We start from the raw sequence: 17,216 nt of genomic DNA on the forward strand, positions 1-17,216 counted from the left end.
TGCATAAATAACGGCCCAGAATAAATCAACAAGTCACAATATAAAGGAAATCGGTGGTTTGGAAAAAAGACTGTATCGACCTTATCCGACTTGTCAAGTACAAAATAAAAATGTACAGCTAAATACCCCCGGGAAATCGTCGGTAGTCTGTGACAATTGAACTTACTTTCTTCTACTAGTTTACAATAAATCCACAAGTATATTTAGAATAAGGCTATATATATATATTATATGTATTATTCTACTCATAAAGTTTTTGGTGCTCCGAATACCAATAAAAGTTGAAACTTGATTTGCATCGAAATAAATACATCGTAACAACTAACAAGTTATAGACGAACATCAATACTAAATATTGAACTTATGACTTGTGTATGTATACATTAAAAATAAATGATCCGTCTAAAACTAAACAATTTTTTTCATAGTTTATACTTTTGAAATAACAAGTTTAAATTATTATTACTCTTTAAAACAAATTCAAGACGATATTAATAGTTTAATAATCATCACAAATAATGTCAATTGTCAATGCATTAATGATTAGTGTTATTTGATATTTAAATCATAGTACCTATTTCATTAAATTTAATTATTATTAAAAATATTTATGATGAATACTTTTAATAATTCTAATAGTTTTAGAAGTTAATGATAATTAATGAATATAATACAATTATAACATTTATAACAGTAACGGCGTGAACTTATATTACAGCGTATCTCAAGATATTGAAGTTTATTTGAAATTTAGTATCATGTTAAATACTAAATAACAGTAAATATGAACAATATTAGAAAAAAATACATAATAAAATATAAAAACAAATACAAAATACTTTTTTAAGAATCGATATTATTCAATAAAACAGTTTACGTATGAATGTAATCTCATGCCAATTTGTATAGCTGTGCTGCTACGTTTAGCAAACTTATATAGCTAAATATCATTATTGGATTAAACTTTATCGTAGGTATATAGGATGTTCTTCAAACTGGATAAAATAAGCTCTTTATTAATTAGAATATAAAGACTAACGATTTTGTGTAAAATTATGTTTTTAGTGTATTATAAAGGAAACTCGAAGTAAATAAGTCAGCACACAACGCTATGGAGCTGCTAACTATCTATATTCTATATAATATATTACTGCACGTCATACAACTATAAAAGTGACGTGTACGCACGTCTTTGTTAGTTTGCTATTATTTATCGAATTCATAAATTATAAATATGCTTCACAATTTTAAATTAGTCGTGTAAAATTTGAGTATTATTTAACATTTTTAGAAGTTTATTTATTACAATATGGATTATTGTGGTATTTATTTTCTAGTTAGCGAATATCACATACTTATCATTGTATTTTACATATTTATAAACAGAAAATGTCAAACTTTTTTCGATATCAGAAGAAAACGATGATTTTTAAATAAAAAATAAAAACGCTATCAACCTAGATCTAACTATTTTTATTATTATTAATTTTACAATTAAAATTTAGAATTTAGAATTTAGTTGATATGTAATAACCGGTCAGCTTTTCTAACATAATAATAATGTTTGTAATATATATGTGTGTGTGTATGTTTACACTACTATGTATAGTGGTTATATATATAAAAAAAATGTATGAACAATAAAATATATTTGAAGAAAGATAAATTAAATCAATAATTCACCAAAATAATCCAGAGACTTAAAATTTGATCATATTTGGCATAAACTAATAAAAATCATAATTCCCCTACAACAAACAAAATTCTGTTAACTGTACCGATTAATATATTATATAAAAATAAATAAATAATGTAAATAATTGTTAATAGTTATTAGTTAACCATTTTTATTAATGATTTACAATATACATACAATATTTAATGTATATTAATTGTAAATATAATCCAAAATACAGTTAATATTTACATAACTAATTTTATATAAAATAAACTGCGATTATAAAACGAATAAATATAACGAACTATATTATATGAAAAGCGAGGACTTAAATTTAATTTAAAAAAATATTTTATTTTTTATCTTCTTCATTAAATAACTCATTAAACATAATGAAAAATTATATTATTCATTTTTACTTTACACTTATAGTTTCTTAAATCACTGGGTAAATCTAAATTATCTTTTACAGATTCGTTTAAAATACATTAAAAATATCATTGTAACAATTAATATGCAAGTACCTTCCTATATACAAATATTCTTTATTATGTGTTCATTATTCATAAACCAAAATTACTTTGTTGAATAATACACTTTATAATATATAGCTATTCATATTGTTTTTTATTAATAATTAAATTCAATCGTTACCATTACTATCAAACCTTGTTGATATAAATATAAAAGTAATAGTATAAGTATTAGAAGATAAAGCCATAGGGTTTATGGTGATAATTGAAATAATATTAAAATCTTTTAGATTTCACTTTTAGTTTACAAACTTTTATTGTCCCAATTGTCTAGATATATCCATAGATAAGTCACATTAAAAAGAATCGATATTGGGAAGCTTACAAAAATTTGAAATGCCATTAGCGCATGCATTTACATTATATATTATATTATCATTGAAACAGAGATTGTAAACTTGAAACTGTCACTTTCTATTATATTGAACTAGATATTTATAAAAACATTTTTGCTTAACATTGTCGTTTACATTGGATAATATTTGTACATACATTTTAAGATGTTACAAAAGACAACTAGGTAAAACGAATTTAAAATTTGGAATCTTTTCTTATATATTTTTTCCATTATTGTTTTAATAATTTCTATTCATACTACAATACTTAATACTTATAATTTATAAATGTTTGTGTTTCTAATGTATATGGTTTGTATTATTTGCACATGGCATGGAAAACATCCTGATTGATATATTGCATTCAGGTGATTACACGACTGTATGTTCTTATCCCTTCGTGGATTTATCGGATAAAACGTGTGAGCGCATAGGAAATATATATTGATGGACGAACGTAACACAAGCACGGACACAGTTACATATGAATTGATACAAATATTTCATTATTCATTACCAATTGAACTTAATACTTTAAAAACGCCCTATCAATATAGGTGTGTATATTATACTAGATGTACCTACAAAGAAAAAACAATTTATTTTAATAAATAATAACACACATTTTAACGGCGGAAATATTCACTTATTTTTTTTTATTTTAGGAACCAGGCTTAAAAACGATGAACATTCCAACATCTCCAATGACCTTTTTAGAACACCAAATAATAATCAGTAATTTAATTTTAATTAGATGTATCACGTAAAATTACCTCAGTTATATGAATATACAGTTTCGTGTAGCGTAAGTGTAGTTTAGTAAGCTGAATTTTTTCTGAACAATTTATCATGAATTATTTTATTTCAGTAACAATTCACGCTGATAATTTATGTATAATAGTATTTGTGAAAGCAAAATATTCAGTACATTTTGTCAGTCTTATGAAACCAAATAGAAAATTTATGATTTCAGTTAAAAATGTTAGTACCTTTGTCAAACGTTTGTTAAATGATAATTAAACTGACTTAGGAGCCAAAACATCATAAACTAAATATACTTAATTATCACGGTGTCCATATTATAATCATATTGCAGTATGTTTAACCATTGGATAGTGCGAAATAAGATCTTTACCATCACTGGTGGCCTAATAAGTACACTGATTATGCTTCACGCAACTTGTGGTCTTTAGTAAGACGTCTTTATATATTGTATGATCGATAGAATAATAATATTTATGACCCTAAACTGATTTATTATCATGACCTTATATGTGGCATTCCACGAAATCAAACGCCATATTGTTCGGAACGATATAAACCATGAAAACGACCCTTGTGTAATCGTACATGTAAACCATTCTTCACGTTGTCAGCAAGCTTTTTGATGGCTCAAAAATATCATATTTTTTCGGTTATAATCAAAGTTACAACTTACAAGAGATAGGGTGATTCAGAGCGGAAATTAAGGTGTCTTAGAAATGTTCTAAAAAACATCATACCCGCATGTGTCTCTGTCGTCTTATATACAACAACAAATTTGCGTTCAATAGATTCCTTTATATGTTGTTAATTTAATATATGTATGCAGAATTAAATATTAGAACGTTTCAGTAATCTAGTTTTGGATTTTGTTCAATATTTAAATTCTTAAATAAATTGTGATTATATAAAGTATTACATATTTAAAATGTGAATGTCTTGCTTAAAACTTAAAATAATAAAAATAATTAACTTTACATCACTGATATAATGTTCTAATCATTAACTTTGATAATATAGGTACCTAAATTCCCTCTAATATACAACGGGTTTTATTTAATGCAAATTTGCTACGTTGTATGTATGTAAGCCAGAGACAACACGCGCGGGTATTATTCTTAAGGTATAGATTGTTAAAAACTGAGGCTGTCCCGTTAATTGTTTGACTGGAGAAAAAAGTCAGACAGTTAAAAGATAAATAAATAGGAGATGGAAGTGGACTCAGATTAAAATCGTAGTACGAGTATCCGAAAAAAATTCGAATTTAGTGAATAGTCAGTAAGACAGAAACCCGAAGATAAAATGTAATGTAATAAACTCACACCATGTAGGTACTCATTTGACAGCAACAGAATCCAAGAAAATTACAAAATTATGCTGTATTTTGATAGTATAGGACCAGGAAGTAGGCATGGTTGAGGATGAAACGGGCGGGACAGTAAATAAAACAAAACAAGCACTACGTGAAAAAGTGTATTAATCTAAGACAAAAACACTGCAAAACGTGAGCTCTTTTCTCATCTACTACCTATCTATTACTTTTATTATATACTATGCAAATTATATTATACAATTGGTGATATTTCCAACACTAGACCATTCGATAACACCAACAGTTAGCAGATATCGTTGCCCTTGTTATCGCATAATATGGACGAGAAGACTACGTTCAAACATACTACACAGTAACTACGACAACTTGATCGATAAGTCGTACGTACAGCGCTGTATAATAAGTAAAGAAACACCATGTGCTCATGTGCGACGAATTCAATAATATACGATATCGCCACTCACGGTAGATGATTAACAACTCTAATATCCATAGAATACGGCGTACATCCTCCAACACAAAACCGTCGCAGCACATACGACGAAAACACAATACGACGTGCGGTTAACGACACAATACAGAAATCACTGACAGGCGAAAATAGTGTGTAGAATAAAATGAAACGCGAACGGTTAGGAATGTACTTTAACGATAAAAACACGAGTATGTAAAAGTAGGCGACGGCCGTAACTCCGGGGAAGCGTCTGACACGTTGTATACTGCGCCAACCGGGCGAACGGACTGAATGGCGTCTCGCGCGCGTTGTTCTTATAATACTAGTAAACCTTATGTAAGTAGCTAAAACCGAGATGATATTAGATATTAAAATTGATTCCTTCTATATTAAAAAATATTAATTGCAAACGGATGGCCCATTTTTTGACATTTTTAACGAAAAACCTTTTGCTAATAAATGCATAATGTTACATATTATTTTTATACCTACGCCTGTTATAAATTAAGTTATCGCATTAAAATTGGTATTAATGTATACTTCAAAAACTGGAGATAAATAATTATACATATTTTACCCAAGTATAAACTACTATAAAGAGTAAGTTATTACTTTCCAAAGCAGAACATAATTTTTTTGATAGAAATATCTTTAATATGAATTCATCACATAATACAATTAAACGAGATACGCCAAAAGTAAAAACAGTTTGAATGAAAATTTCCAAACTCAGTTGGTACTGCAATAACATTTATTTTATCCAGTAAACCGAAGACCTTTGGTCGCCGAGAACGAGAAACCGCACAGACCTAAGGAGATAAATCAGCCGGTGACCTTCACAAGATGAATGTACAACAGAAAATCACGTGTACGTCGACTATTATAGTTGTATAATAATAATATGTACCACGTACACAAAGTAAATGCTCTTAAAAAGAAAAACGTTTTGACTCAGAACACATTTCAAAATATTGTACTTAGAATATTGTTTGGTTACAGTAAATTAATATATATATACGCGATAAACATATACTTATTCAGCCAAAGATATAAAATACATAACATAATGTGTATAATGGTTTATAAAAAGGTAAAAGCCAAAAAACAGAAAATATTGCACTAGCACAAATACTGACCACTGTAGGATGTACGCTTTTTAGGTCTTTACAATACAAATTAACGAACAAAAATGTTTTGACCACAAAATTTCTGCACATTCTAAACAGTTCGAATAGTTCAGACATATTATAGTCATTGACCGCAAAGATTTTTGGTTTTAAGCCAAACGCAATGTGTTAGAGTAAAATAATTGTATTAAAAGTTTTCCCTTAAAATTCGAAATGCACTATAAATTACAAAAAGTGGTTTTTCTTTTATTTATAATTTTCAAGGCAAGCATAAGCGTATATATATGTATGATTTTATTTCTATATATAATTTTCACTAACATGTCTTAATATAAAAGATATTTTTAATTTACAGTAAATGAATAAACAAATATAGTCAATAGTCATGCGATTTCGAAAATAATTAATATCTATGTATATATATGTATAATATACAATCCAATATGATAAATATTATAAGTTACATTTTTATTTTAATAAAATATCAATGTAGGTATATAAAGTATATTATTATACTTTGTAATAAGTGTTTGAAAGGATTAATTCACCAATACGTCTATAAAGTATTTTATGTACTTAAACTAAATTAATAAATAAATAGGTGCTTACTTTTTTCAGGTTTCTTCAACAATTCTCAATTTATATTTCAATTAAATACGAGCAATCTGAAAAATTAAGTTAAACAAAATATTAGTGATATGAGTATAATAGATATATTAAAAAAAATGTATAATATTTTGAGTATAATAATTTATGAAAATATATAAGGAAAACGGTATATTTTATATGTGGGATTGTCGTTGTTAAAAGAAAAAAAGAGGTTTAGAATTTAATACCATATAAGTAAAATTCTTATTTCTTGAAAGAAAAATAAATTAAACTATGTTATATTACTATATACATTACATTTAACAATCACTAATTTAAAATACAAATAATAAATATAAAACAAGTTAAAATCAATATTTTAAAAATCAAACCCAAATGAAAAATGTAATGTTATAATAAAATACAATATTTAATTTATAAAATAAGATTACAAACATAAATTGAAAATTTAAATAAAAAATTTTAATATTAAAAGTAATTCTTAATGATATTTATTATTTGGAGAAACACGTAACTTATAATATATTATATCTATCTTCGATAATAATTATACATCTTAATCGTGAATTGAAACCATATATTTTTTCCACAAAAATAACAATAGAGCAAAAAAATATTCTTTATTGGGGATCATTAGTAAATTATTTTTTGCTTATTCAACAAATATGGTAGGAAAAGTGGTAGGTAGTAAGCAAAGAGTACAAACCATTGAGGCAATTATAATTTTTAAGTTACAAAAAATGGTATTTATATATTTTTTTTTCATTTTTAGTATAGTAAAATCAATCCATGTGTTTCTTTTTACTAATAATTATTTACAAAAACATGCAATACAATATAATAAATATATACCTAAAATCTAAATAAAGAATATATTTATTAATTTAAGCTTAATCTTGTGTTTGGGATGAAGAGTTTTTATCAAATGAATTACATACTATTATTATAAAAAAAAAAGAGAAGTGTTTATTTTATAAATATATAGTACAAATTAATTTAATTGATAGTATAAATAACAAGTAAAGTAGTAAAAAATAAATATGAATGACTGATTTATCCTATTTATATTTATTAATAACATTTGTATTATTGTTTAGATACTATCTAGTTAATAAAATATTACTTAAACATTATATAATGTGGTTTCTAACTAAAATATTTATATTACTGGAAAAAATCCATGTATAAATTATATTTGAATGTTGTCTAAATACCGTGGACCATTTAGATTTAATGCCTGGATCACTGGTGAAAAAATATGTGAGGTCATAAAATCACCAAGATTAAAAACCTGGAGATATTGTACCCTCACAAAATCATTGACATAAGATACTACAAACATGTGAATGCTTCTATATGATCATGACTAATATATATATTGGTGATATGATGCGTATTCAAGAATATATGGAGTAAAGGACTAAAAAAGTGATTTCTATTGGTGTATAAAAAAGTATCATATAAAAGGTTATAATATCATTATTTTAAATTAAAAAATGTGACGACTTGGCATCGTTTCTAAAATTATCTCTGTTTAACTGTGTAAATAATATAACTAAATTCAAAAGTGGTAAATCATTTAAAATATCTTCCAAAAAACTTACCATGGATACATTTTATAACAGTCTATAGATAATTCACATAACTGTATATACATAAGTATAGTTAGGGATTTGTATTTGAGGATATTGAGTTTCACTAAAATTATTTTTTTATACACTAGGTAATGCATTTTTTGTAATAAATATCTTAACATGCCTATTTATGATACATATTATATTAGGTTTATTTCACTGATCCCCCTCTTATACAATAGTTATGTCTCATGTAACTGTAATATTGCCTTTTGATAAGTTCTAGTATCCTACATTTAAAATGTGAAATTTAACGTTTTGCCAAACATATAAGTATATCTGTTTAAACTTTAAATACCTAATGTAACTAAATAAGAAATTAATAAATAAAATATTTGACAAGTCTTCCCAAAAAACTTTATATTATTATAAATGTATACAACGATAAAAATGTATAATATGTAGAACTAAAATCGAAGAAATAAATCAAAAATAATTACAACATTTTATTAAACTATCATAGTTTAAAAATAATGTACCAAAAAATGCAATAATTCAAAATTTTATGAAAAATACTATAATAATTATACACATCAAACAAAGCCCTAAGACAATCCATTTAATCTGATTAATATGGGTATAGATAGTAAAACAGTCTTAACTTTATATAAATATGCATCAACATTATAAAACAGATATTATTTTATAAATATATATATAGTATACAGTTAATTTAACTGTAAATAGCGCAAAAAAAATAATAAAAATTTATAATTGTAAATATAATTAATGTAAGATAGTCTGATATAAATTATATGAGTAATATGAATAAAATATTAAATATTATATCAATAGTGAATCAAATTACTTTTTAATATAGACAGATACTAAACGTCTTAATCATTTACACTAAGTTTATTCTTACAGTTTATACCAAAACGCACTTTGATTCTTGTATAAAGGAACCTATTTTAAACATACATCTTATCAAAGGAAAACTCTTGTTCTACTGCGAAACCAACATAGCTCTTCGAACTTCAGTTTAACTTCCATTTTAGCCTCTACTTAAGTAATTGGCGCATAACTGTATAGCTTTATCTTGACTTTGTTGAATGAAAAACAACAATATTTTTCTCTAATATAACGCATATATTATTATAGTATGTATAATATTATAAACTAATATATGTAGTATTAGTATTTATAATATTATTAAATAATAATGAAATAATTGGTACTATTCCATATAACCCAAATTGTACTATTTTAAAATTTCTAAAAAAAAAATGTTTTTTCTATATATTTAATTATCTAGGTGTATTTACTCTTTTTTTTATAATTTTTCATTCTTTCAACTTCAGAAATGTATAATATTATTATTGAATCATTCAAAGGATAAAAAAGGTCAAAATTAAACGTAAATGATTTAAAAGGTAATTCTGTGTCATATAAATATATATAATAATTAACTCTAAAATATTTTAGCTAAGAAAGAAATAGTAATATAATAAACAAATTTAGTATATTTGAACGTTAAAAAGGAAGTAAACAGTTTTAGTACATTAAATCTGCTGAGCTGAAAGAGAGAATTCAAGTTTTCAAAATTGTACTTGCTTGTGTGAGTAAATAACACAGTTTGGTTTCACACTACTATGACATTTAAACAAACAAAGGAACAAAACACGACTAAATGCGCTCGGCGCAAAGCTACTGTAAGTAGTACCTATTGTTCTCTATGTACTTAAATTAAAACAAGATAACACACACTACACATATAAAATAATGTAAGTACATCTTTAGAATGTTATAGACTAAGTTTTGATAGTAACAACTTTCTAAAAGAGATTAACGATATGTTCCTATATATTAATGATCAAAAATAAAATTTTATATGAACATGCGTGTTAGATGTAAAGAAAAAGGAAACATTTCATATTTTTAAAACGATTTGAAAAATTGTAGGTTAAAATTAATTTAATTGAACATCTACATAAAAGGAAATTAGTATCTAATACAATTTAATAAATCATTTAACATTAGTCATAAAGAGTTATTAAAAAAAAATAATACGGTGTAACAAACAAATTAAAATATTTATGATTTATTCAAAGAACATGTACGTAGTTTGATTTCAATTTCACGTAGTTCGAATCATAAAATACATTATAGTATGAAATGAAACGGAATACAAAATAATAATATTAAAATAAAAAATATCTAATTTGTCAAAAACGCATGTTTAGTAAATATATCCGTTGTTCATTATTGTTCGCTTTTATTCAAAAAAATAACTGAATTTTCTACATTAGACCATCCAAGTTTGAGAACAAACTAAGTACCTATATCTTATTTTCTACTAGAAACCACATTTAATTTTTTAGATTGGAGCATTTTTTTCTATAAATTTCCATATTACTATGAAAGATGAAAAAAAACCTATCTTTATAAAACTAATTTATTCATTGTGCTACTCAGATACTAAAGTAGTTTAATTTACTTAATTTAATCATTTTTGGATAACAATCTAATAACTACCTTTATGATATAACATAGTAAGTTTCTCTTGTTTATATTTTATACCTGGTGATTCTTTTATCATTAAACGTTCATTATTTTATCAAGTATTGACTTTTTTACGATTTTAAGACCTTGGATTCTAAACAAATAATTTATTTAAAAAAATCTAAAATTAAAAAATTGTCATATTTTAATTTTTAAAGAATTTGTAATCAAAAATATGAAAAGTCGATCTCAAGTATTATACTCAACTAAAAATGTAAGTGTTCAGTAATAGAATCACTTCATTACATCAATTGATACATTCAAAAAAACAAAAAATATATATTTCTACGATTAACGTGTATTAGTCAAAGATAGAAAAAGTCGGTTCGACTCCCAGCTTAATCATAATATGTATAATAATTAATAATATTATAATAAAGAAATTATATGGTAGGTGCTTTTTAGTTTTTTAATAGTTAACACAGTGTTTCTTATTAATTTGGGTAGTAAGTCAACGTTAATTATCTGTATAATAATAGTATTGATATATTTAATGTAAATAAATAATTGTATTAATTTTTCTATTACTCCAAAGGTTAAAATAAAAAATATGAAAATAATTAAAAAAATTTTATGAATTGATGCTAATCAGTAATCTCTATTCAGTTTTAAAATTATATACGTGTCTTGTTCATTTATTTACCGTAAATAAATCATAATAATTGAATATTCAGTCGTAAAAAATGCTGAATTAAAAATGTATTAGCATTTATACAAAATTCAATGTAATAATAAATCGATAGTAAAAGGTACACTAAATAAATTTAAGCTATGAAGTATTTTACGAAAAATTATACAAACAAATAATAAAAATTAAACAACTAAACTAATGTAAAATATTATGGTATTGTGAATAAACATATTTAATATATTATTAATTATAGGATCATATGATTTTATTTTTTATCGATTCTATAGTACCAAATTTTTGTTCAAGTTTCCAAACAATATAACTGATCAACTGAAAAATAAAATAAAATAGTAAATAAAATGATTTACATGGTCTTTCAAATAATGTTCTAAGCATTCCTATGTTGTATTAAAATCTATTGATAACTAATTAATTTATATAAATATTGATGCAACTATAAAGAACTTTAAACAGGAAATGTTGGGATTATGTTTAAAATTATTTATTTAGAAAATTATTATTAAAATCACTATTTTAATTTCAATATATTAAAAAAAAATTAATTTATTAATTTAAAATTAAAATGTTATAATTTAAACAAAGCAATAAATACAAGAACCCATGGACTTGTAAGTTTTTATATTATAATAATTTTAATTGATTTTGTTTTAAATTTAAATTTAAAAATATTTTTTGTACCTAAATATTTAGGTTTACTTTCAAATTGTTTTAATTTGTTTCAAATTGGTTTAATTTGTATACCTATTCATACTAGCTTATATTTTAGGTACTCTTTAAGTATCTTATTATTCACTATCATTAAATTTTGAATTTAAAAAAATATACTTGATAATTTTCAAGTAGCTTCCTAATTGTATCCTAATTTTCAGACTACTAAAAAAAAGGTGGTTATTGGGTTTGATTAGTTTTAAAACAATTGGTTTCGATGAGTAAATAACTATCAAATAAAGGATCGGGTCTAAATGAGCAATTAGGGACTACCGAAATTCCACATGACTAGAGCACTGCACTTTTCTTAATATATATCAGTAGTCATCTTAGTTTGAGCACATGAGCTGAATACCATATCTACTTCAATGGTTCGGAGAAGTTATTATCCTTTTGACCGTATAAACTATCGAGGCTGAGGCTCTGACGATGGATTAATAATATTAACAAATATATATTTTTTTTACATCTTATAATATTTTAACTTATAAATAAAATATATACTTATTATGGTTTGTTTTTATTATTACAAGTAAGTATTACAGTATATTTAGAAATCATTTAAAAATTGATACAGCCCTGGGTTATAGTAATTTGTTATCAAATTTTTAATACCAACTTATATCTATTTTTTTCTACAACCAACAGTCTACATGCTACAGAAAACAACTCGATACCACACGTGCCTACCTATAATAATAAAAGAAATTCATAGAAAGGTAGCACCGCCATGGCTCCTGCGGGACCACACTGGACCAGTTAAGAATTGTCTATTTATCGTAATTTGATTCACCAAATAATAAGTTACGTCTTATGAATTATATGATGTAAATTATTATTCTGAACATGAAACACTACACACATATCACACGCTATGTATAAATATCATTGATTTTACTCTTTCATGTTTAATGTAATAGGATTTCCATGTTTAACCTAGCTGTGTTACAAATTACAATATATGCACTAATGCACCTAGACCTAACTATTAAACATAGAGATTTATTTATTAACCAATATTTGTGTCACATTCGTCCATCCACTACTGAGTGCAGGATATTGATCTATACTCTTGTTTTCAATGCAAATAATTGCAGTTAATCAAAAAAGTAAAAACTAATGTTTTTTTTTTTTTTTTTTTAATTATATTTAATGAGATTATGCCTCTGAGCCATCGGCTTTTTCCGAAATTATTACTATTTTATTGGTACCTATGTTAATTTAATTTCTGAACAGAATTGAAAGGTTTTATAAAAATCTTTTTACGTGATTTTTATTAATCATTCGTGATAATTATATTATTATAAAAATTATTAGAATTCTATAATTTTGACTCCACAAAGTATTAACCGTACCAAATTCATCATCAGTAACTACCAGTAATGTACAAAAATATGGTATTTTTTTCCGAAAAATATTTCAGACTCAACAAATAAAAATAAAAACAAACTTCATTAAGTGCTTTGACACAATATAAAGACGTGGAACATATGAATCAGTCTATAAAATACACATATTGTCTATTTGTATGTATTTATGACAAAAAATTGTGTTTGAATTGAAAATATAACTAAATTCAGAATTTTGTATTAAATTTTAAATAATTTTATGTTTATTTTGATTAAGTTACAAATGTGTAATAATAAGTACGTTATACGTAAACTAAATTTAGTTTTTAAATATTTTTTAATATAAACTATACAGTATACAGTGCTCATTAATTGGATAAATTAATGATTGTTTATATGTAAAAAAATGAATTAATCTCTTAATTTTGTTCAATCTTTGACTTTAATATATACATAATATATTTGAACTTTCATAAGGCAAACATTATAGTAACAAATGTTTTTCGATTAAAACTTCCATTTTAACAATACACAAAACCACGCCCAATTTAAAATGTCGATTGTCGGGTTTCCATTTCGAGGGATTATATTTTATTATCTATAAGAAATACTCGAAATCACGTCTTGTAGATTTCAATGCAAACGATGTCTTTTAACGTTTCTCCCGGGCACTACTACTGGACATTTTGTTTAAAATCTTTTATTTCCAGATATATGCTATCATTCTTGCAAAGACATCACGCTTTTGGATATTGAACTAAAGTTCTAATCCATGATGAATTAATTTTTTCTAGTGTTGGGCCAGTAGGAGAAAGAAAAATAAAGTCTCCAATATTATTATACGCCATACTGATTTCAAATTAATAGAAGTTATCAGAAAATATTAATGAAATAGTGATTAATAATTGAAAATCACGATAAAACTTAGGCTAAGCACCGATGTAATTACCTAGTTGCCAACTACAATTACAAAATGCATACACTGAATCTACATTCATGAAATACATAAGTATCTATGTCATGCTGTACTTTTAATACTGATCGTTATTATTATAAAATTAACTATTAGATCGTCATAAACATTAACTAATTACGAATGTAAACTCGGCAAGATTTATGAAATTAAAAATAATAATTATTATGAAATGATAATATCAATGAGTATTAATTATAAAACACATATAGGTACGTATTAGATATAATAAATAAACACAATATGGTACATTTTTAAGATTCTACATTCATTATTTTGAAAATATTTTTTCTTGGTGTTTAAAGACGTTATTTCCAAATATTTTTGAACAAATATACTTATATATTTATATATATATATATGTGTGATTTAATTTTTATCTTTATTATTATTAATATATTTTTTTTTTAATGAAAATACACATTTTTAATTTAATTTTAAAATTTAAAATTTCAATTTTAATAGATACGTAGTTAGTTATAAGAATCAATATTAAGATGAAACAAGTAAAGTGGCACATGGGAACACCACAAAACGTTGATACATTCTTTTAAAATTTAAAAACTTATAAGTTATAACTAATTAACTAATCGTTTAAAAATAAATATCGAAGTTCTCTGAATTATACATTGATTTGGAATATAAAATTTAAAAATAAATGTTTTCATTAAAAAAGTAAATATTTCAACAGAATGTAGAAATATAGTATTTTTTTTAAAAGATATTGTTATTCAATGGTATAGAATAATTTAAAAATAATAATTATAGACGCTAAATAGAATCACCTTATTTGTATTAGTATTTTAAGTATTTACAATATTATTAGTACAATTTAACAACAACACATTCAAATAATTAACTACTATCTGACAATAAATACCTACTAAAATATCACTGATAGACTAGTTAAAATTAAACATGACCACGAGTTTAATCATACCTAATATATACCTGTGCATTAATATAATAACTTTTTAATTTTATATACTAAATTAAAAATGCTATAAATTATTTCAAATAATGTACACGTGAATTTAAACTAAGATAGTTGTAAAAAAAATCTAACATCAAAGTAATGTTTATAAGTTATAATAAACAAAAACAATTATTCATTGTTAGATTTATTTTCTATTAGCAAAAATAAACGTCATTCCAAATGTGAATAAAAAAATACATTAACAAGATAAAACTGATAAGTATTGAATAATAACCCAGTGAATAAAAAATGATAAATTATAACGATTACCGTTACTGCATCAATGGTTTACAGAAGATAATATAAAATTTATTAGGTAATATTTTACATAAAAGAAACCATTTTTTCCCATAAAAGAAAAATCCTCAAGTGCCATGATTTAACCTCTTTGGGATACATGTGTATACAGCCTATGAAGATTTTGACACTCGTGTTAATGTATATTTATATTATATTATCATATTATATAAATTTAAATTCAGATTAAAACAAGTTATTTTTGGTTTTAAAACACATATTTTTTATGAAAACAAATTCCAAAATTTAAATATAGTCAATTTATCTTTATTTAAAACCTTTTAACTACGAGTGTGAAAACAATGAGAGTCTAAAATATAAATAATTTTTTATTGCATACATATTATTTCCTGCAATAATTTGAATACATATAATTTTGTTACCCATACCCACACACTACAAAAGAGAAAATACTATCAGTAACAATTTATTCAATTCATTAAAACAATAAAATATATAATGTTACGTATATTTTACCTAAATTTTAATAATTACAGAATTTTTAACTGCTAATATCATAAATTTTAAGTATATTTTAAAACAAATATACTTATAAGTAATTAATTAAATCAAAATTATCACTATTGAACTTTAAAATTTTTTTGAAAATTTTGCACCGACTTGTGAAATACTTGTATATAATGATTATAACACGTTAAAATATGATACGAGAACACAATTTGTAAATGTTTACAAAATATACATACAACTTATAACAAATACATGCAAATAATATTGAGTCATAATTCAGCGTAAATTGTTATATTATCAATACTCCTAATATCAACAACAAAAAAAAAACATTTTTAAACTATTAAACAGCATATCTTCCTACTCTAACTAGAAAAGCAATAAATAATAATATCTGTTGTTATTATATTATAATTAACTATATAAATGAATATATATTTTTAATAGTTTAAGCATTGATTATAGAATATCACATCGAAAATAATCTAAAACAAATTCGACAATTTAAAATATATATAAAGAGAACAATTTGGAAAATTATACTAAGTCTATTAAATGTTAAAATTAAAATTTGGTGAAAATGTAGTCTTTGCAGTTGTTTAATTTTTAGTTGCAAGAAAAACACACACACAACAAAAAAACCAAAAATGGATTTGCGTAAAAATGCCCATTTTTACATATTATTTTTAAAAGTATGACTCTCATATACTAAAGTATTGAAAAACTTAAGTATCCAATAAGGTAAAATTGTCTATCATAAAGCATTCTCAAAATAGAAGTATTTTTAATGCTCTTTAATGTTAAAATGAAAATAAAACAATAG

At 23.9% G+C, this 17,216-nt stretch overlaps 1 protein-coding gene across 1 annotated transcript in view; it reads right to left on the reverse strand.

Annotated features, from left to right (window-relative positions):
• Positions 1–17,216, reverse strand: part of LOC132919693 (uncharacterized) — a 200,910-nt gene that overhangs the window by 151,354 nt on the left and 32,340 nt on the right. The window contains exon 2 of the mRNA XM_060981474.1: positions 6,832–6,887. The gene's annotated coding sequence lies outside the window, so the exon portion shown is untranslated. The remainder of the gene's footprint in view (positions 1–6,831; positions 6,888–17,216) is intronic.

The sequence above is a fragment of the Rhopalosiphum padi genome, chromosome 2 (genome assembly GCF_020882245.1).
Source record: "Rhopalosiphum padi isolate XX-2018 chromosome 2, ASM2088224v1, whole genome shotgun sequence".
Lineage (NCBI taxonomy): Eukaryota > Metazoa > Arthropoda > Insecta > Hemiptera > Aphididae > Rhopalosiphum > Rhopalosiphum padi.